Source organism: Zonotrichia leucophrys, chromosome 6, assembly GCF_028769735.1.
Source record: "Zonotrichia leucophrys gambelii isolate GWCS_2022_RI chromosome 6, RI_Zleu_2.0, whole genome shotgun sequence".
NCBI lineage: Eukaryota > Metazoa > Chordata > Aves > Passeriformes > Passerellidae > Zonotrichia > Zonotrichia leucophrys.
Window position 1 is genome coordinate 27,795,113 of NC_088176.1, and position 20,125 is coordinate 27,815,237.

At 41.9% G+C, this 20,125-nt stretch overlaps 1 long non-coding RNA gene across 1 annotated transcript in view; it reads right to left on the bottom strand.

The window, feature by feature from the left end:
* LOC135449897 (uncharacterized) overlaps positions 1–10,083 on the bottom strand; it is a 141,921-nt gene extending 131,838 nt beyond the window's left edge. Inside the window, exon 1 of the long non-coding RNA XR_010440884.1 lies at positions 9,991–10,083. This is a non-coding gene — a long non-coding RNA (uncharacterized LOC135449897). The remainder of the gene's footprint in view (positions 1–9,990) is intronic.
* Between the last annotated feature and the right edge of the window lie 10,042 nt (positions 10,084–20,125).

Below are 20,125 nucleotides of genomic sequence, written 5' to 3' on the forward strand. Positions count from 1 at the left end.
ACTCAGAGCCATTCAGAACCAAAGGGGGAACATTTCTCAAATGAAAAGACAAAGATTTTGCTGGAAGCCAAAATCTAAGTTATTTAAAACCATCAGTGCATATCTCCCTGTTAATTATGCTAATTAATTTCTGACACTTCTACTTAAATCTGTGTGATTTGTCTAAAACAATAAAAGCAATTAAAATTCTTTTTGTACACTAGATTGAAATTAAAGATAAGCTTTAATAACAAGTGAGTTTTGTTCCTATACACTTGACAGGGTTAACAGGAAATATCTAAGTTATGAAAACACAGCTTTCTTTTTAAAAGAAAGTAGCCACCATAGATTAAAGTCTTATCACCTCCATGTCTATAATCAAGACAACTGAGTTCTTGTCATTCCCTTTGTTTCCTAAACGCGCCACTGAACTGCTTCTTGACGCCCTGGAGGTGGTTTAAAGATGGTTATGAAATGCTAGAGCTAGCATTAAATGTTTCATAAACACAAAAGATCCTTACTTTACTATTAAAAATGCTTAGGACTTTTCTTCCCTTTTTTCTAAAGCCACACTGACAATTGTTGAGGCCCATCACATGTGGAAGGAAGAGCACAAACACCAAGTTGGACTTTGGGTACATCACTCCTTAATCAGTTCTGTGGTCCATCAAACCACTGCAGCCTATCTTTAACCAGCAGAGGAGTCCCAAGAGGAAATCAACCTTAAGGAAACATTTATTTACCAAAGTGAGACCTATGCCTCAGTTGTACTGCAATCTCCCATTCCCCCTGCCTTTGAAAGGTTTCACGTTCCAGTCTCTCACCCTTCCCTGGCACAGGTTTGACAGATAGTTTAGATGGAGCTTGTGTAGAACTGAAATTTCCTTTCACGACAGGAATTCACCATCTGGTGGCATAAAGCGGACAATCCCCTGGGACACAGCACACAAAAGGCAGGAGTGTCTGCAGCTTTTCAGACTCAGACTGGACAAACTGCTGTGGCTCAACACCACAGCCCTCTGCAGTGTGAACCAGGTTTGTGTCCCCATTCAGCTGAGCAGCATGCCTGGATTGCCTCCAGCCCATTAATCCCATCCAGTGTATCTGCTCACTCCTCACAATGCTGTGTGCAGCTGCCAGCACAAAATGGTCCTGGAAACAGCTGAAGGTTTTGGGCTTGTTGGGTGAGGGGATTTGAGGTTTTGGTGTCTGCAGTCGGATTTGGGGGTTTTGCTTGGGTTTGTTTCATTCTAAGTATTTTAGAAAAAAAACAACAAAGCAAATCCATCTTTTGTTTAGCCCCTACCCCCAGGCCATGCCAGCAGCAGCTATCTCTGCAGGACAGAAGATGTGCACCCACCCTAGGAGCAGCAGGCTGCACTTGGAAAGAACCTGGCTGCTTTTACAATAGCAACTTCCCCTTTTGTGGAAGGAGAAGCAGGACACAGGCTGGACTGGCCTTTCCAGACAGGAACAATGCAGCAGGCTGCTCTGTCCTTGCCACTGCAGCACTCCAGCCAGCATTTCATTATGCCTAAGTGTGACAAGTGACATTGTACAGCTGCCATATCCCAAGATCTTCACAAAAACCAAAAGTATCTCTATAAGCTCTCCCAGCAGACAAAATTGAAAGCTGTTAAATTGTACCAGAATAGTGCAGCATGTAGGGATTGTGTTGGGAACAATAAGCTACATCTTACTACCTATTTCTCTCCATATGCAGGACTTAGTAGAGGTCACTGAAAAATTTGGTTAAAATGTAGCCTGCTATTTTTGGCACCTGAAGTTACCAGTTGCAGGATATTGCTGTGAATATTAGACCCATTTAGCTAGTCATAGAAAACAAAAAAAAACAAAAAAAACCCCATCAATCAGGTATTTTCAGCCACTCTATAGCAAGACCAATGGAAAGGACATTCCCTGAATCCAATTACTAATTTCAGTTAAATCTGACAACAAGGTTTGACAAGGTTAAATACTTAAACATTTAATGGAACTACAGCCAGCAAAGGAGGTAATTCCTAATAATTACTTCCTGAAAGGCTGTAGTGTGAGCTCAATTCATGATAGGCAGATCTTGGAGCCCATGCAAAAGAGAACCATTACTGAACCCCCTCAAAAAAAATGTTTTAGTTGCTACTAAAAAATTTGAACCACAATATATATTCAGTATGGAAATATTTTTTAGTTCTGCTGAGAGTAGAGCTGCTTTATCAGCTGTGTCTGCAGCACACTGATTAACTTTTTCTTCTTTACTTCTTATATTTCATAAATCATTCCAGGTAAAAATACTGCCTTGAAACACAATATTTTTCTGTATTTTTTTAGACTCCTTCAACAAAAGTGCAATTTTCAGGTGAAATTTTCAAATTTAACAGGATTTGATTTGTAGGGAGCCTTTTTTTCACTAACAACTAGGGAATCAAATAGGGAGAAGAAGGAAGCTCCCTTACCCCATTTCCCAACTCCTGTGCTTGGTGGAACAGCCAAGCTTGCATATTCCCCTCTCATAACCTCCTGTTGGGTGAAAAACCTCTGATTTTATCAGTCTTGAGAGAATCTGGGTGGAGCTGATTTCTCTCTTTCTGTGGCTGGCCAGAAAACTTGCTAAATGGTGGCACAAAGAGTTCATAGCCCATGCCAGCCATGAGAGGAAACATCTGAATCAGACTGAGATGTTTTGGTTATTTGGGTTTGTGTTTGTTTGGTTTTGGTTTTTTTAGCAACAGCCAACAAAAGCTGTGCCCAAACCATCACCTGCATTATTGCATTGTGCTTATGAACAATACAATGTGAACATGGAATTTACAGCAGGGAAAAGGCTTCATTTACTGCTGTATCCATGAGCAATATCCCAGCCACACAGTGAGTGTACATACACGTGGGCACACTGGCATACGTTGGCATTTCCAGGTTTCCAACAGAAACCACTATTATTACTTCCTTCCCAGGAATGCATCATCATACACTGACTCTTCATTATTAAATCTATTTTCAAAATAATGGAGCAGTTACAACCTTTTTAAAGTAAAGTATTAGACCAAAGTGAATTCCACACTTCGCTGATAAAGACATGGTTCAGTCCTTGGACTACTCACTATTATTTAAAGAATAAAGGGCTTCCACACTAAAAAGCAAGTAAAAATAAAAGTGGTAACAAGAAGGAAAGAGACAACTACAGGTGTGAGAAGTAACCTATCAAAACTAGATCAGGAAGATTTTGTTATATCCAATGGTGAAAACCTTATGTTCCAATCTCAATCCATCCTCCTTTTCCTTCTCTGGAAACTCCTCTGGCAGACTGATCAGCTTTGTCATATTACTTGATATTTTACTTTTAGCTGAATAAACCTTTTGATTTCTTGCTTCAAACTCCTCCCAAAAGTCACCTTCAGTGTTAGCACCCAGCTTGTTATTCCTTCTCTCCTCTGCACACAGCTCTAAGCCCAAGAGAGCAAGAAAGATCCAGATCAATCCTTACAACCCCAGCTTGCTCACAAATAGAAGGAGTTTGCCAAACCTTAAATGACCCAGCACACAATTTGAAAACACAACACTGCTAATGAAATTTGCTTGTGTTTGTAGAACTGCTAAGGATCAGTGGTTTCTCCAAATATCTGGCAATTTCACTTCTGAAGTCCCACTATTAAAGCATAGCCTGCTTCTGTGCAACATTGCCTCCTACGTATAAAATATTTCTTCATATCAATGAATTTCTTCTTGCATTGCTCTTTCCACACTGAGCCTTCACTCTCACAATCTGCTTTTTCATCTTGCATTTTAATGAGACTGAAGTGCTCATACACGTGCTGCACTGCACTTGCCAAGCCGTTCTATTGTTTTTGAAGGGACTCTTGAGCACAAAACATTTGGAAGACAGTGGCCTGACTTTACACATTGATGAAACAATCCCAGAGAATAACACAGCAGCAATAATAGCAGCATCTGATTGTCACTGATGATCCCAACACCAAGATGCAGAACTTTTATTGAAGGGTGTGGGGAAGAGAGGCAGATGGAAATCTGCCAAGGACTGCTGCAGACTTTTCAAGGATTTTCAACATATTCAGGTTCTCAAAAGGCCCTAGGAACAACTGTGGCTTGATAATCAAAATAGACTTAATGTTGTACTTGCCTTTTCTGCCACCAAATTCTAAAATAATAGACTGAGTACAGCGTGGTGCACCTGTTGCACGCACACTTTTATCCAGGAGGAAAGGGCTGGTTTGGTTCTATCTTGCATCAGCACAGGTAGGTGAGCATGCATGGGAGAAGCTTGAACACCACAGGAGCCATTTTCTTTCAAACCACAAAACAAAATTACTGAGGCAAAGCAGCAGTTCTTGCAATGGGCTGCATCACTGACACAGAATCCAAACCAGGGTGTTTTGATGAATGGTAACTGAGAAGCATGACCTAAACAACACAAGGCTCATTTAAAAAACTCCACTTCTTCCAAAATGAAGTGTTACCTTTTCACCTTAGATTCCCAGAGCTCACAGTACTACTGATCATTTCCCCACAGTTTGACAAGAGGTCACTGACTCTGTCATTTGTCAGAAATGTAAGTTGAAGTGTCTGCCCAACAATCATCTCTCAAACCTTAACTAGAACATCCTCACTACACTTAAAACTCTACAGTCATGACAGAGAAGAGGAGCATCAAAAGCATCCTGTGACTAACCTTGACTTCTTAAACAGCTCTGAGATATTCCTGAAATGTAATTGTGTTTGCCTTCTGATGCATGACAGACATCAAACATCAAAATGATGATAAGAGTGTCACAGTGGTTTCAGCAGTACTGAGAATAACTGTTTATGATCCCAAACAGCTTGAGTTACAGAAGAGGAATTTCTAGGGCTGTAAAGTTCAAAGCAGTATTATTTCTGACACTTGATGCCACCCTTTTATATTTTCAGAGCTTCATGTTCCAATCCTGTCACAGAAACTGTTATTTCCTGGTATTTTGTACTGCTCCTGTGCCTTGTAGCAGTTCATGACTGACTCCCTCTGCAGCATCTGAGGAGGCCTGTAAGTAAATGTTAACTGAGGGAAATAACAAAAGGAGCTGCTTCAACCAGTTCAGACTCAAAAGCAGCTGCACTGTGTGGCAGGACTCAAAGACCACCTGCCCTGGCCCTGCTGTCCCCTCTCACCTCACAGAACATTCAGGTTGGAAAGCCCCTCTAAGATCAAGTCCAACCATTAACCTGAGACTGCCAGGCTGAAGCATTTCCCTGAGCACCACACCGACACTTTGAGCACTTCCAGGGATGATGATCCCACCATTCTCTGGGCAGCCTGTCCCAGTGCTCGGCCACCCTTTCAGTGAAGAGTGGAATAATGCCCCAGAGCTGGACTCCCAGATCCCACAGGTGGGGACAGCTCCATCCCAGGCCCATCCCCTGCCCCATGTTGCTCCAGGTGTGCCCACAGAGCCCTGACACACTGTTCCACCTGTGCCACAAACCACAGGGACAGCAGGGCACCCTCTGCACTGCAAAACAAACCAAAACTCACACACACACTCCCCTCTGCCCCTCTTGCCCAGCTCCTCTCGTGTGCATGTCCCCAGCAGTGCTCAGGGAGGTGACCCTGGCAGGAGCTGCTGAGACATCAGATGGTGGCACCTCTGCCCCCACAGCCACACAGGGATGGACACAGGCATCAGCTCACCAGGCTCTGTTCCCAAGCAAAACTAATAAAAAAATGCAAAAAAAGAGTGATTTTATTTTGTCTGCTTTTAGGGCCCACAAGGCACTGATTTTCCTTCTGCCTCCCTTCTCTCTCCTGATTCTAAACACAGAGTTTAAAAACTTCCTTACTCTGGGTTCATTTTTATCAGGGTCCCAAAACAGCGCTGCTGTTTGGAGAGTGCACTGTCAGAAAGTACACCCACTTCAATCCTAACTACATAAATCAAATATACACAAGCAGCACTAAAAAAGTACCTCAAAGCACCACCTAATTACGAGCTCTATATGGATGTGGTCTGATTAGAATTGTGTCTCCTTTGCTTAGGATCTTCTTGACAAAAAGAACTTGAGAATTGTATTTGATTTCATTTCAGGGCTTTAAGTCAGTACCCTTCCTTGGTCCTGCAATGCAACACCCAGTACATAACCAAGTAAGTCATCCCAAATCTTGCAGGTACCCACTAACCATCCATCACAAAACTTCAGATTTAAGCTACAAAAAACCAAACTAACATCAAAGTTTCACACAGATGAAAACAGATGTAATCTGCCCCATCATTAATCTATTTAAATGCAGATTTTGGGTATCTGCTATACTTTTGTAGAGTGGACTTTCTGAGAAGCAAATACTTGGTCTTGGCTGCACCCAATCTCATATTTTATTCTTGTTAAGAACGATCCTTGAAGCCTGAGCTGAAGTCACAGAATTTTGTTTTTGAGAATAGTACTGGAAAGAAAGTAATATAAAAGAGCTTCCATTTAAATTCTACAGAATTTAACAAGCACTTGAGGAAAGGAAACACGCAGAAAAGGAAATAAGTGCTACGTATCTCTAAGAAAAATGAGTGTCTGATTTATTTTAAAATAAGATCTTCATGAAAACTACACCTCAAGTACTGTAACTATGCTTCAGCATCTCAGACTTTTACCTAGGAATGTAGTTTAAGGTTTCACTTTGAGTGCATTTCCCCACCTCACACACACGTGTCCAAGGTTACTGAAATTAAAAATGTGCCCAGTTCTGTGAGAATTTGCCCAGACAGAGATCCTGTCAGCATGGTGACCCATAAATTACCAGAAGCCACAAGAAATCTCTTTAGTCCAAATATCCTGATACCAAGGAACTGTCCAAAAACATTTGTATGACTCCCAGAGTAAATCTATACCAAAATCTCACCCTCCACTGCATTTCTTTCTTCTCTGTTTCCTAGTATTATTACTAACATGGCCATAGAGCAGTGGCTGCTGGTAGGCACTAAATCTCATCATTGTTCCTATTAGGGAATTTACTATCAGTAAAATATTATCAATGACACATAAGAATTGAATGCTGACAAAATTAACTTTTACTGCTAACATTCATCTCTGTTACAGGGACCACATCTTCCAGTATTAAGGCCATGTCCACTTACAGAAATATATGGCACACAGCAACACTTAAACTCTGAACAAGCCATCTTGAGCCTTTATAGCTGCTTCGAAACCTCCAAATGTACCAGTGAAGACTATTTTCACTTTTCATTCCCCAAGAAATTAGCAGAAGAAGGAAAAAAAAGGAAAACACAGCATTTTCATATGTATTATTTCTGTGCAGTACTAGTTTGTGGGAGGAGACATTGACTTGATAGCACCTCAAATCTTTTCATGTATATGTTAACAGTTTGTAATTTCTTCTATTCATTCTTGCTTAATGAAAGATGTCTTGATATTCCAAGTAAAAATATATGGAATTGTCTCTTGACTCTGCCATGGAACCATGAGTAATATTGTATTGTTACCACCACTCACACAAAAGTCATTCACCTCATTATTATTCAACCTTAAAGTGATATCTTTGTGTGGCAGTCATAATTTTTACTTCTTTTCAACTTTATAGCTATGTGTGCCATTACTTAAATACCAGCGTTTAAAATGTTTCCCTGCACTGCTTCAATTGCATTACCTGGTGTCATTTTGGAAAGGCAGATCTGCCTGCAGCTTCTGTTGGGTAGTAACAATTTTTTAATCAAGTCTTGGAGAGTTGTGGTATTTTTTTAATGAGGGGAGAAACAGCAGTCAGGAAAAGTACTCCCAGTGCCAAGAGCATGCTGTCTCAGGCTGGGTTTTAGAATGTTTCCACTTTTCCCCCATATCAGCAGGGTTGTAACCAGATGACTTTTAAAGTCCCTCCCAAACCAAAGCATTCTATGAAATGCTTGTGTCTAAGCATCTGTCCACCGGATTTTGGAAGTTTAGCTTAGTAGAGATAACACAAATAGAAACAAAAAAATGTCCTTTCTAAAGAGATACTGCAGGATGAAAGGTAGAAGATTGCACCTCCTTTTGGAGCAACCCTCTCCTTCTTTAATTCACATCTACATCACCTGAGAGAAGGAGCGAATGCAGGACCAGGATGGGGCATCAAGCTGGGAAGCCATCATCCCCTTTCAGGCTCTCCCGGACCCTGACTTCTCCATCCCTACCTTCAGGCCCCAAGTTTTGCATTCTGGCACCACCAAACTCAGTTATTACCTGCCTGAGTTAGACTATCTCACACCATAGCTGCCTAAGGGATGTTAAGGTAAGCAAACATAGAGAGATGTGTATATATATAAATATGTGTATACATACACCTCTCATCACTCTAAGAGTCACAGAAAGGGCCCACATCCAAAACTCCACCTCCAACTGAGTTTCACATTATTGACTTCCTGTTCCTTCTTCTCCCATTGCCTTAAGCCCCTGCCTCTCTTATACTTTCTTAAAATCTTCTCTTGTTAAGTTAATAGCCAGCTGCAAATAAATCACCTTTAAAGAAAAAGCCCAGAAGGTCAGATCTGCCTTTCCAAAATGCCAATAGGTAATGCAATCAAAGCAGTGCAGGGAAACATTTTAAATGCTCATAGTAAAAAATGGCACATATTGTTATAAAGTTAAAAAGAAATTAAATATTCTTACATAGAAAAAGCCCCATATTGCTGAAGTTGATTTTTTTTCACCTGGTCACAAGACAAGACTACTGCTTCACTACCAGGAGAGCAACTAAAACTATGGAAATCAACCTATTGAACACAAAAATCATCCTGCAAAAAGTGAGGTGATACAGTGACTTCAGACTTAATATTTCTTTCAATTTTTGCTACACTGCCTGCTTAAATGTTTCTATTGTGATGTGCACCAAGGGAACATTTAATGGACCTGCACCTGGATGGATGTGGGTTTTCTTTTACCTTCAAGGTTATTTTCATAAAAGCATTACATTTCCCCCTTTTATCACAAAGCTGCAGAGTACTTCAAGTCCTTCATCTGCAACTTATGAGTTAGAATACAATTGCCAATACAGGAAATGATAGACCATGTCTAGTTAGGAACATCATCTCCCCTCCCCTCCTTGCACTTGAGGAATATTACAAATGAGTCATTATGGAAAGTGCTCAGCAAGCCAAGTACTGCACTATATGCAATTTGGGAGCTTATTTTCCTCTCAGAGTAATAAATTTGTGACAACCATAGTTCTTCAGTTTAATCTGAACAATTGTGTTTCTATTAGATAGAAATGCCAATTTCCTTGTATCTTGCTTCTTAACCTCTTGTAATTATCTCCCATGCTATGCTTTCTACATCTCCATGCAGAAAACTGCACTCATATGGAATCCTTTTTGTGTGCTAGCATTCCAGGATGCTTGGGAATGCTGTGATACAGAGCTCCAAAGGGGCAGCATTTGCCACCTTCTGGGGCAGCCCCTGCTCCCCACAAGTCTGCCAAAATATGTTTGCAAACACGAGCAAAAGCTTAAAGTGCTCTAGTAAATCAAAGAATGGCTGATGGGATCACAGCTAGCCCTGTATTTCTTTTCTCTCCCCCCAGCAGCCCTGGGAATGGCAGTGGTTGGGGGCTGAGAGGCCCAACAGGGTCACTGCTGGTAGGGATAACTCCAGGAGAAAAGAACAGCTACCATGGAAGAGGAGGGAGGGACCGCAACTTCATAGCACACAGAAGCTGCAGGCATAAAACTCACTTGCATTTTTCACAGTAAAAAGGCAAAACAAAGGCTCCCAGACCTTCCTGAAAGCAGGCAGACTCTCTTTGTATGGACTCCAGCAACATTTAGCATTTAAATCCTCCAGTTATGGGAGGAGACAGTGTTCTCCTCAGAGGAAAGAAAAACCGGCCCGAGACTCTCAGCCTTCTCACAGTGATGCTTTCCACTTGGTAAATATCTCTAAATATTTTTACTTAGACATTGTTTAAAAAACAAACAAAGAAACCCAGACAGAAAAATTCCAATAATATTTTTAAAAATGTTTTTAAAATAATTTTTTAAAAGTACTCACGCTTCCCCAGTCACTTGCCAGTTCCTGCCTTCAGTGAGGGGGTTCCACTGGCTTTTATCTCCTCCCCTAATCATCACCTGCTAATTAGTTACCGACTTGCAGCTGTTTCCCCTCCACCCTGAGCTCTCACCCAGAAGACCCAGCAGGTTCCAATAACTCATACCATCAGGGGAATTGATTGCACCTGTTGCATTCGTGCTGCGCTCTCATCAATGCACGTTTGATATTCCTGCATGGAGCCAGGCATGAAGTGTGGCACAAGACATATTTCTTAAAAATACACTGATAATCCCAATGTATTGCCTCAGACCCTAATTGCAGAGCCCTCAGTAACAGTAACCTGTCTCAATTCAGTGTAATTTGGAGCCAGCTATAATGAATCTCCACTGATTAGGAAGAACCTTGAAGTGTAGCAAGTTTTTCCCCCTCTTCACTTGATCACTTCATCTAATTATTGTCAGTCTGGAAAATGACATCTTTATTGCCACTTTTAACCCTGTATTTAAGGCCAATCCTGCTTTCAGCATTGTTAATTCTTGTTATTTTATCTGTGTCTCTGTTAAGGGCTGTTAATGGCCTTAAGGCCCCAAAATTTCTCTTTCCTCATATTTGACAGGTGCTGACTTTTAACCCTCCAGAGGAATTGGTTTGGTGACACCTCTTTCAGCAAGGCTTTTCTAGAATGCAAAGCCCTTTCCAGATGGAACAGTGCTCAGTCTCTCTCAGGAACAGCTCAATCTAAGGAATTTTATCGGTGGAATTGGTTTTAAAACACCATGATCAGCACATGGTTGAGAACTGCAATTCTAGATTTCAATTGAGATTTTATTCTGCTCAGCACTGGGCTTGATCCAGCAGCCTGTGGATTCTTGTTCTAAGCAATCTTTCTGTTACACAGAATGTGAACTCAAAAAAAACCTCTTTTTCTCTTCAGCATTTTATTCCAGATTTGCCGTCCTGCACAAACAGGGGGGTAAACAGCAATTACACTGCATTATTTCAAACAGAACCTCACCAGTCCAACATCATCACTAATGAGGGTCATGATATAGCCCTTCTGGCAATTGGTAGCTCAGCTAAAAGTTATTGCTGTCACTCATGATAATTATCCATAAGAACTTGAAAAGGAAACAATTACTGCTGTACCAAACCACTCAGTGGCTCCCTGATTTTAAATTCCACTGCAGTTACATTATTTTGACATATGTCAAGTGACACATGGGAACAGAAAAAGCATATTTAAAGCTGAAAAGTACCTTTTCATTCTTTGTATCTGATTTCTGTATCACTGAAGAAAATTAAAGCTTTTCCCTTGATTTCTAGCAGTTACATTAAAACAATCAGAGGAGCCCACTTTCCTTTTTTGCTTTTTCAACTGCAGCTACACATAGCCTTGAGTCAGAGGATACATTCAGTCAAAAGGATAAAACTACTGAGTTTGAGGTATTATGCTACTAATCAGCATCTATAATTATGGTTCTTATTCTTGCAAAGATTTTTGCAAAGAAATTAGACAAATGAATAACTTTAAATGAACATATGTGTGTTTGATAAAGTATTCAACAACAAAATTGGGAAAGAAGGAATAGCAAATCAAGGTATTAAAAATATCAGCCTATTAAAAGGCTGTGGTTTGGTCGGTTGTTTTTCTCAATGTCTTCTGGAGGAGAACAGCATTATCTCAGATTTTGCTTGCATAAACTGGGATCTAGAGAGATATTTTTTACTTATCCAGGTATCATTCAGACAGGGAAAGCAGATCTAGAGTGAGCTCAGGCATAGTATACAGATCTGAATTATTCTGTAAGGAATAACCACTGGAGTTCCTCTGCCTTCCCCTGCTCATCAGAGACCTCTCTGGTGCTCGATGGAACTGCCAAAGTTGCAGGATCAGAGGGGAAAGGAGAGAAACCCCCACAATTGTTCTGTGGGGCTCCAGAGTCTCTCTGCACCCTTCAGGCCCCGGGGAACAGCTGGAGTGTGGACTCAGCTGGAGCTGGTCAGAACTGTGCCACTGCAGCCACAAAAATCTCTGCTCAATAATAGTAAAACTGCTGTGTGCCCTCAGCAGCCTGCACACCCACACGGCCCCTTCACACTGCTCACACAGCAGATTGCTGGGCAATGACAGCCAACATATCCAGCGTCAGATTCAAATGCTGACAGCAAAACAGGTCACAAGAACACCAAATCCACTGACTGGAGCTGAACCTGGTGCAAGGTGTTTGCTAAGCAATCTCTTGATTTTCATCTCAGCACTTCTATATCTGCACATAAACAATGAATTCCTGGCTCTTGAGATATTTGCTGCTTAATCAACAAACACACATCTGGAGCTTCATGTTAACTTTTTTCTTTTTTTTTTTTTTTTTTTGTTCTGAGATCTTCTGTGGTTTTTATCTTATTTCTCTTTAATATAACTCTTTCTATTTTCCTTATTACATACAGAAAGCAGAAAAACAGAAACCAAGTACATTTTTTTTTTTTACCTGGAAGAGGGCAAGCTACTAAAGCTCCCAGGACTCTGAAGGAAGGAGTGTTTACATGAAAACTGTCTCTCAGAATTCAGCCTCTACAAAGGCTTCAATGAGTAATCAACTTCTGGCAACTCTGCAAACTTACTGTCCTCCGACTTTGAGTCTGAATAATTTATTTTCTGTTTGAGCTGATGCCTGGAATGAAGCATACACAACACTGATGGGGCTAGGATGGTACACTGAAGCTGTGGTTTGATGATTCAGTCTTCAAAATGTTACATCTCAGGATGAATTTTCCCTTTGCTAGACAAACTTGTGTTTACAGAACAGCAAGGTAATCCTGTGGAGATGAAATCTAGATAAACAGTACATCAGCACAGAGTAAACCTGAGTAAACCAGGGAAGAAAAATGTTGCTTTAATGAAGAAATTCAGGGGAGGGAATTTACTTTGGTCTGATAAAAAAGTCCTTGATAATTGTTTACCTGTCTTGTAAGCTCCATACTTTGAGGGGGATTAGTGTAATCAACTCCTCTCTGCTGCTGCTTAAAACAGAGATAGAGACAGTATGGTGATTACATCTTTTAGATTTCTCCTCAAGTCAAACAAATAAACAAACAAAAAACACTCTCAAAGCCTGGAGCAGTAGGAGCTTTCTGGGATGCTGGGATGGTGGCTGAGCTCTGAGTGCAGCAGAGAGAGCAGTGCTCTTAGATGTCTCTGTCTCTTGGATCCACCACTGAATTCCCAGTCCCTGACCTGAGACGTTTCTTCCCTTACCTGGAAGGAATGGCAGAACCAGGCTGACGCACAGCAGCGTGTGCTGAGCTCTGCCAGTCCCCAGCACGGCACTGCTAAAGGTCCCTCAGCCCCAGCCAAGATGTCAAACAATTTTCCACCTTGTCAAAGCCCCTGTCTGCCTCCAGGCTGCATTTTAGCAATCTACCTCCCCTGCCCTACATTTTTATAGTCCAGGGGCAGCACCAGCTCTGTGGCAGACCTGGATTTCAATGGGTGATTTCCCAGCAAGGGAGGAGGAGAGGGAGAGGAGCAGGGCTGGGACATGACCCCTCCCATGGGGGTTTGCTGCAGGGTTTGCTTCTGGGGCAGGAAAACCAACGGGAACCCACAGGGAACACAGAACACAGGAATGCAAGGCTGCAGCAAGGGAAAAGGGAAAAAAAGCCTTTTATCCCTTCAGTCTGAGTCTCAGAACCAGGAAACCTGATTAAACCTCCCATTCCAGGGCTTGAACAGCATCTGATCAAACAGCTCCAGTACACAGGAAGCTGTTCCTGTGAGATCTGTTTCTAATCATGCTAAGAAGATGCCAAAAGACAGGGAGTCCTCTCAGGAGGCCTGAACTCTTTGCTAGGAGTTAAATATGTGGAGATGTGAGGGAAGCAATCTATTAGACAAACATTAGATTCAGAAGACTGATTTTAATGGGATATGTTTACTGCCTGAACCAAAGGCAATCCATCAAACCTCTCCCATGCTGCAAAAAGCAGGGAGAGGATGCACCAGACTTATGGGCTGTGGACAGTGCTGCCATCTGAGCCACGTTCACTGCCCTGAACAGGGGTGCTGAGGCACTGAAAATCTGCCAACTAACCAGAGCCACAAACACAGGCCTGAGGAACTGAGACAGTAATTGGTGCAGAGGATTTGATACTGGGAATATTTTCTCCTTGGGAGCCTCTGAGAGAAAATGAGCATTTGGTGAGCTCTCCCACAGGTGTAAGCCAATAAATATTCCCCCTGCCATTTGGCAAGGTGTTGACAGCTGGCTAAGTGACCCATGGCCTGGGACTCTCCATAGAATTAGGTGTCAGTAGCACTTTTCTCCTACTTTTTGTAGCACTCTCCTATATTAACCAGGAGAGGAATATGAGAAGTCTACAACCCCCCAAAGAACCCCACTTTGCTTAAGTCACTCCATCAGAACTGACCCACAAGCCCTCAGCCCCTTGGATGGGACCATTGCTGGGGCCATTCTCCCTGCCAATTTGTGAACTAAAACGTTTCTAAAAGATTTGAAACATTCATTACATATATTAGTCTTGATACTCTCAAGAACTAAACCACTGTACTAAAGGATGATGAAGATAAAATTTCCAAGTGCAAAATCTTATCACGAAAGACACTGATTTTTTAAAGGAATGACATTGTGAAAAAAAAAAATTCTCCAGAGAGAAAGGAAAAAAAAAAGGAAAAAAGGATACAAGGGTAAGGGGAAACTACACTGCAAGTCCCATGAGTAATTGCTATCAATATTTGCATTATTTCTAGTCACGGATAAGGCCCTTGTGTGCTAACTGCTAATGTATTAATTCTGAGGCATATCTGCGCAGTGTTTGACAGCATCTGTCATTAAAACATAAGGCACTTTGTAGCCTTGCCAAGGGACCAAGCCTCTCCTTGCTCTCCTTCACTGGCCTGCCTGTGACAACTCCTTGCTCTCCAGGATGTCTCAGGCAGTGTTGTGTGTCCCACTGCTAAACCAGGAGCTGCATTTAATAGGCCATGTAACAAATCCCTGTGATATTCCTCATGGAATAACATCAGGTCCTGAGGAGAAGCCCACTTTGTACTCTTTGGGTTTATCACACATCACTGTGAATGATTTTGCTGCCTCTCTTGCACTTGCTGTAAATAAGAATTCCCCTGAAGTCAGTGGACTTACACAGCTGTAAAACTTACAAGAGGAAAGGCTGTATAGCATAAAACCAGAAGGCAGATAGAGCCTTGCACTTTGACTAGATCCAAGATTAAATCTATTTTCAGCCCCTGTCAAAAACAGAGAAAAGGAAGGTTTGCTTTGCCTTGCTATTTAATAAGACGTTTAAATATTACAATGCTGCATACTATGGATTACAAATTCAAGCAATAACCTAATGTGATGTTTAGTTTCACCCCTTCCCTTTTGTGCATGTGCTTATTTTCACCCTACAATAGAACATTTTTCCACTTAAAAAAGTTACTGTGGAGGTGTTTCAAAAAAGTGTTCCAAGATGTAGATGGGTGTTTGAAACCTGGGACCCAAACATGCCCATAATGCCCCCAAATAGCATCAGGAAGCAAACAAAAAATGGCATCCAAAATGAATTCTCTGTGCTGTTTCACAGCATCATCCAAAGAGAGTGAAGTCCTTGATTCAAAACATGTCTCAGGCCATGCCCTCTCTGAGAGGTTGTCATCAGAAAGAACAAAGAAACAGCACATATTTCTTGAGCGGAAACTCCCTCAACACATTGCTGGAAGCATCAGGAATTATTTTAAAAGTTCAAGGAGGATTTTCCTGGTATCAACCTTAATCTATATAACCCTGATGCCTTATAATGTTCTATTGATGCCTGAGTATCTTATTCACATATCATCTTTTCCTTATGCTGTGTATCATTTTAGCTGCAGGTAAAGAGCAGCTAAAGGCTTTATATCCACAAGATCCTGGGGGGAAAATGGTCCAGAATTGTGGGAGAGTTCTTCAATGAGAAAACAACCCTAGTTTGTTTCCTCTTGAGCATTTCCAACCCTTTCCTGACCATGTCTGAGACATTAGTGCTGCCAAGACTGGAAAGTCAGAGTAGCTGGATTTGACTCACTCTAAGGTATTTACAGCCACCACTGAGACAGGGGCATTGCTTCAAAGAGCACAGCAGATGTGCACAGCAGTATTAAACCAATTATCAGGATCATTGTTGACTTTCCCTTCCCACACAGTTTGTCTTTCTAATTACAACTACAAACACACAACCTAGGTGACCCACTCCCCATTTATATGCACCAGCCACTGAGAAATCCCCTGTGCAATCCCACATGCAATCAGGTGGTGGCTAACACCAGTCCTCTTTGGAGAATAGCCATCTACTCTGAACACATATTAATGAAATCCAAAGATACTTCTGGGAGGCATTTCATTTTCCTGAGTCAACATAACCTCCTCTAATGTCTGGGAGCATCACTTTTCCCCCTGTGTCTTGCTGTGCTTAACACAGCCCTGGGAAGCTGTTTAAGGGCGGAGAACACAGTTTTGTTTGCACTCACAAAAAAAATGTGCTGCTCTTACTTACCTGTGCAACTTATTGCACCTGTCATGAGCTGCTTAAAGCTCAGGACAAAAGGGGTTCTGCTTTGGAATTTGTACCCTTTCAAGCCAAAGAGATGAGAAGACATTCACTGGCCTCTAGCTCCCTTCTGCCACTTCTACAGCACTGGGTGACATCTTTTAGGCACCATTTGACACCCCCTGAGAAAAATGTGCTGATTTAAAGCAGTCTGTTCAGTCTGAGCAGTGAATTGGGAGGCTAAAGGGTGTTTGCCTCTCTATTTTGCTTGTTTGTTTGCCATTCTTAACTGCACACATTTGCATAAAAGAAGGAATGTTGTGTCATCTTCTCCCAGAGCTTATTCCCCATCTGAATCTCTTGATGAGAGCTTAATCATTTCCACAGCAACCAAGATCATGACATCAAACAGGGTATAAGCAGCAGGGACAGATGATCTCTCAGGAAACAGAGGTCCTCTTCCATCTACATAAATACTCTAAGAAACAAGAGAGAAAGAGAAATACAGAGAATATCTGCCACAAAAATGTGATTGTTTTAAGGAGCTAGACGCTGTCCATTTTTTCTTTCGTTGTCTGTCTGCTTCTGCTTAACAGTGCAAAATTACATCATGTCCTATGGTTTGAAACAGTATTCAATGACAGACAGAGCACAAGGGACAGACAGCTTCCTTGCTCAGAGCTGGAAAGGCAGACGTACATGCAGTTCCTCTGCCAGACACAGCCCATGCTTTAGGTGCTTGCAAAGGAATCCTCCTTGGTCTGTTTGGCAACTTTGTTAATTTTGTTCTAAAAACAAAAAAAAAAACAAAACATGACCTTAAGCCCTTCATTTCATTAATTTCAGGTGCTTTTACTTCGACAATATCCCTTTTTGTGATAAAACAAAAACCACACCTATGTTCTTACTAGGGAGGCCTTTTTTATTTAACTTTTCCAAATAAGGACCTCAAAATCCAACTTTTCATTAAAAGAGTAACATGCCCCAACAAGCAGATCTGCTGGGTTCAGCTCCTGCAGCTCCCTACCTTAACAGAGCTGTGCAGGTGGATGGAAACAGCTGCATTTGCTGAATGCTTTGGGATAAATCACAAATGTCTGCTTAGCTCAGGGATGGCCAATTACATGCAGCTCTGAATTATTTAATCTCACCTAGCATGCCAAGCTCTGCTGTGGCTCAGGGCCACACGTGTGACACACCAGAGTTAGGGACAGGCCAGTGGTCATGCCAGACTGAAGGGATGACATCAACCCTGCAGGTGGCAAAATTGCTGAGGAAACTAATACCTGACGCAGGAATAAACGAAGTAAAGCTGCCAGAGGAATAGGTTATTGATCACCCTGCTTTCTGTTTGGAAATTAATGCTGCTGTGAGACAGAGAGCAGCCCCGCTCCCTTTGCCAGTGAATAAATCCGAGCGAGGCAGGAGCTGCTAAATTGGAGATGTGTGGCCCTCAAGTGAGAGATGCTGGTAATGCGGGCCAGGCTGAGCTCACAGGGCAGGGAGAGCATAAACCCTGCTCGTGTAGCACAGACTGGGCACAGAGAAAATCCATCTCCCTCTTCCCGGTCTGCATGGTCACAGACTCGTGGTAGATTTGGCTGAAAAGCCAATGGCAAGATTAGCACAGAAATATCTGCACTTGTCTTGGTCAAACACAACAGTGACACCTCCAACCCCTGATGAGGAGCTGGAGGCTGTAGAGCAAACTTGAGGGAAAAGTGGAAAACATGAATGTCTTACTGATTAGAATAAGCCAAACTGCAAAAACTAAGGGTTGACCCCAGAGTTTAGATATCCAACATATATATATATATATATATCCAAAGTAGCATATAGTTTCTTCCCCAAAGTGTTGTTTATCATGAGTTTCACCATGAGCACTCACATTTTCCAATCTTATTCTGGTGGGATGTGAGAGTTGTGAGCCTCACGACAAACTGTAGGTGGTCAGTGCAAAACAAACAAACAAACAAACAAAATTCAGTTGTATATAAAGTATCAGAAAGCAAAGGATAACAACTTTTTTCCTAATCATTATTTGCACAAACTCCTCAATGATTTTTGGAATTCTGGCTCATGAATTCTGAAATGCTCCAGGCTGGACATATTCACTGGTGACTGCTTGAGTGCTGGAAAGAATGTAAATCTGCCAGTTTTTATTGCTGGCTCCCCGCAGCTTCAGGCCATTCATCAGAGAGCAGTGCACACTCTCAGCCAGGGGCTGCCCTGTCATCCCTCTGGCAGGATGGACTCAGGGAGCCTCACAAAACCCTTCATTCATACATTCATCCTGCTGCAAGGAGCTAAATCTCCTTTGGACCTGCTGGTAGTATTTTTAAAAAGGAAAATTTGGGATGCCTGAAATTATACAAAGCCAGATGCAAATCTCTGATTTGAATGGACAAAAAAATCTGTGTTTTTTTTCCCCCCTACAATTCAGGTTTTAGCATGCTTTACACTGATTTTTTTTTCCCCTTGTGCAAAGGTTTTTCCTGTTAGAAGGTATCTTTTTGAATGACCTGTACATACCAGCATAAACTCAGTCAGGAGGGTTTTAGAAACAACAAAATATCCAAATTGCCCTTCCAGCGAGCCTTTAAGGACTTTTCCTGTGTTTGTACAGACTTGAGGCAAGCACTGTGAACATTTTATGCAGAACCAATTACTTGGTAACCAAAAGGAAGATGTGATGTGCAGCACAATTTCCCAATTGTTGTTACACTTGTCACAGAATCTTAGAACTGTTTAGCTCAGAAAATACCCTTAAAGCCATCAAGTCCAGTCACTAACCTGGCAGTGCCAAGTCCACCCCTAAATCCTGTCCCTAAATGCCACATCTACACATCTTTAAACACCTCCCCTGAGCAGTCTGTTCCAGTGCTTGACAACCCATTCAAAGGGGAAATTTTCCCTTAATATCCATTGTTGCTACAGCTCCTCCCAAAATACTTTTCATGTTGTCTCTAAATTTATAAGAATCAACATAATTAGCCACCCTGAACAAAGACCCTGTGACTTGTGTAAACAGACACAGCTATAAAGCTTTCTAGCTCCTTAATCAGTGTTGCATCTGTGCCAGGCAAAAGATTTAGCTTACCAAGACCCATTTGCAATGTTTTAGTGGTGGAGTAAGTGGTTTGCTGCAGCTCTTTGCTGAATAGCATGGCATCCCTTTGCCAAAAGCCTTTTATTTTTTATATCTACACATTTAGAAGAAATAATGTCTTACTCTGCACTGCTGTATTGGAAGAACTGTAGTACTCACAGCAAGCCTTGGGTGTGAAAAAGCTGTGGGCCAACATATCAAATATATCTCATTACTAGTAAATTGCCCAGTGTTTAGACATTTAAGATCACATTTTTACCACTTTCCCAGCCATAGAAGTCTCTCCCAGAGAGAACTGACATTATATCTGTACTTGTGAGCAAAACCTTCAGAGCAAAATGCCCAAGCTGCAAATCCTGCAGCCTCTACCCACCTGTGTGGAATGCAGGAGGCTCTCACTGCTCAGGGGCAGGCAGCTCCAGCAGAAGCAGCTGCTGCTGAGGAGCAGGGGTGCCTACACAGCCGCAGGCCATGCCAGCAGCA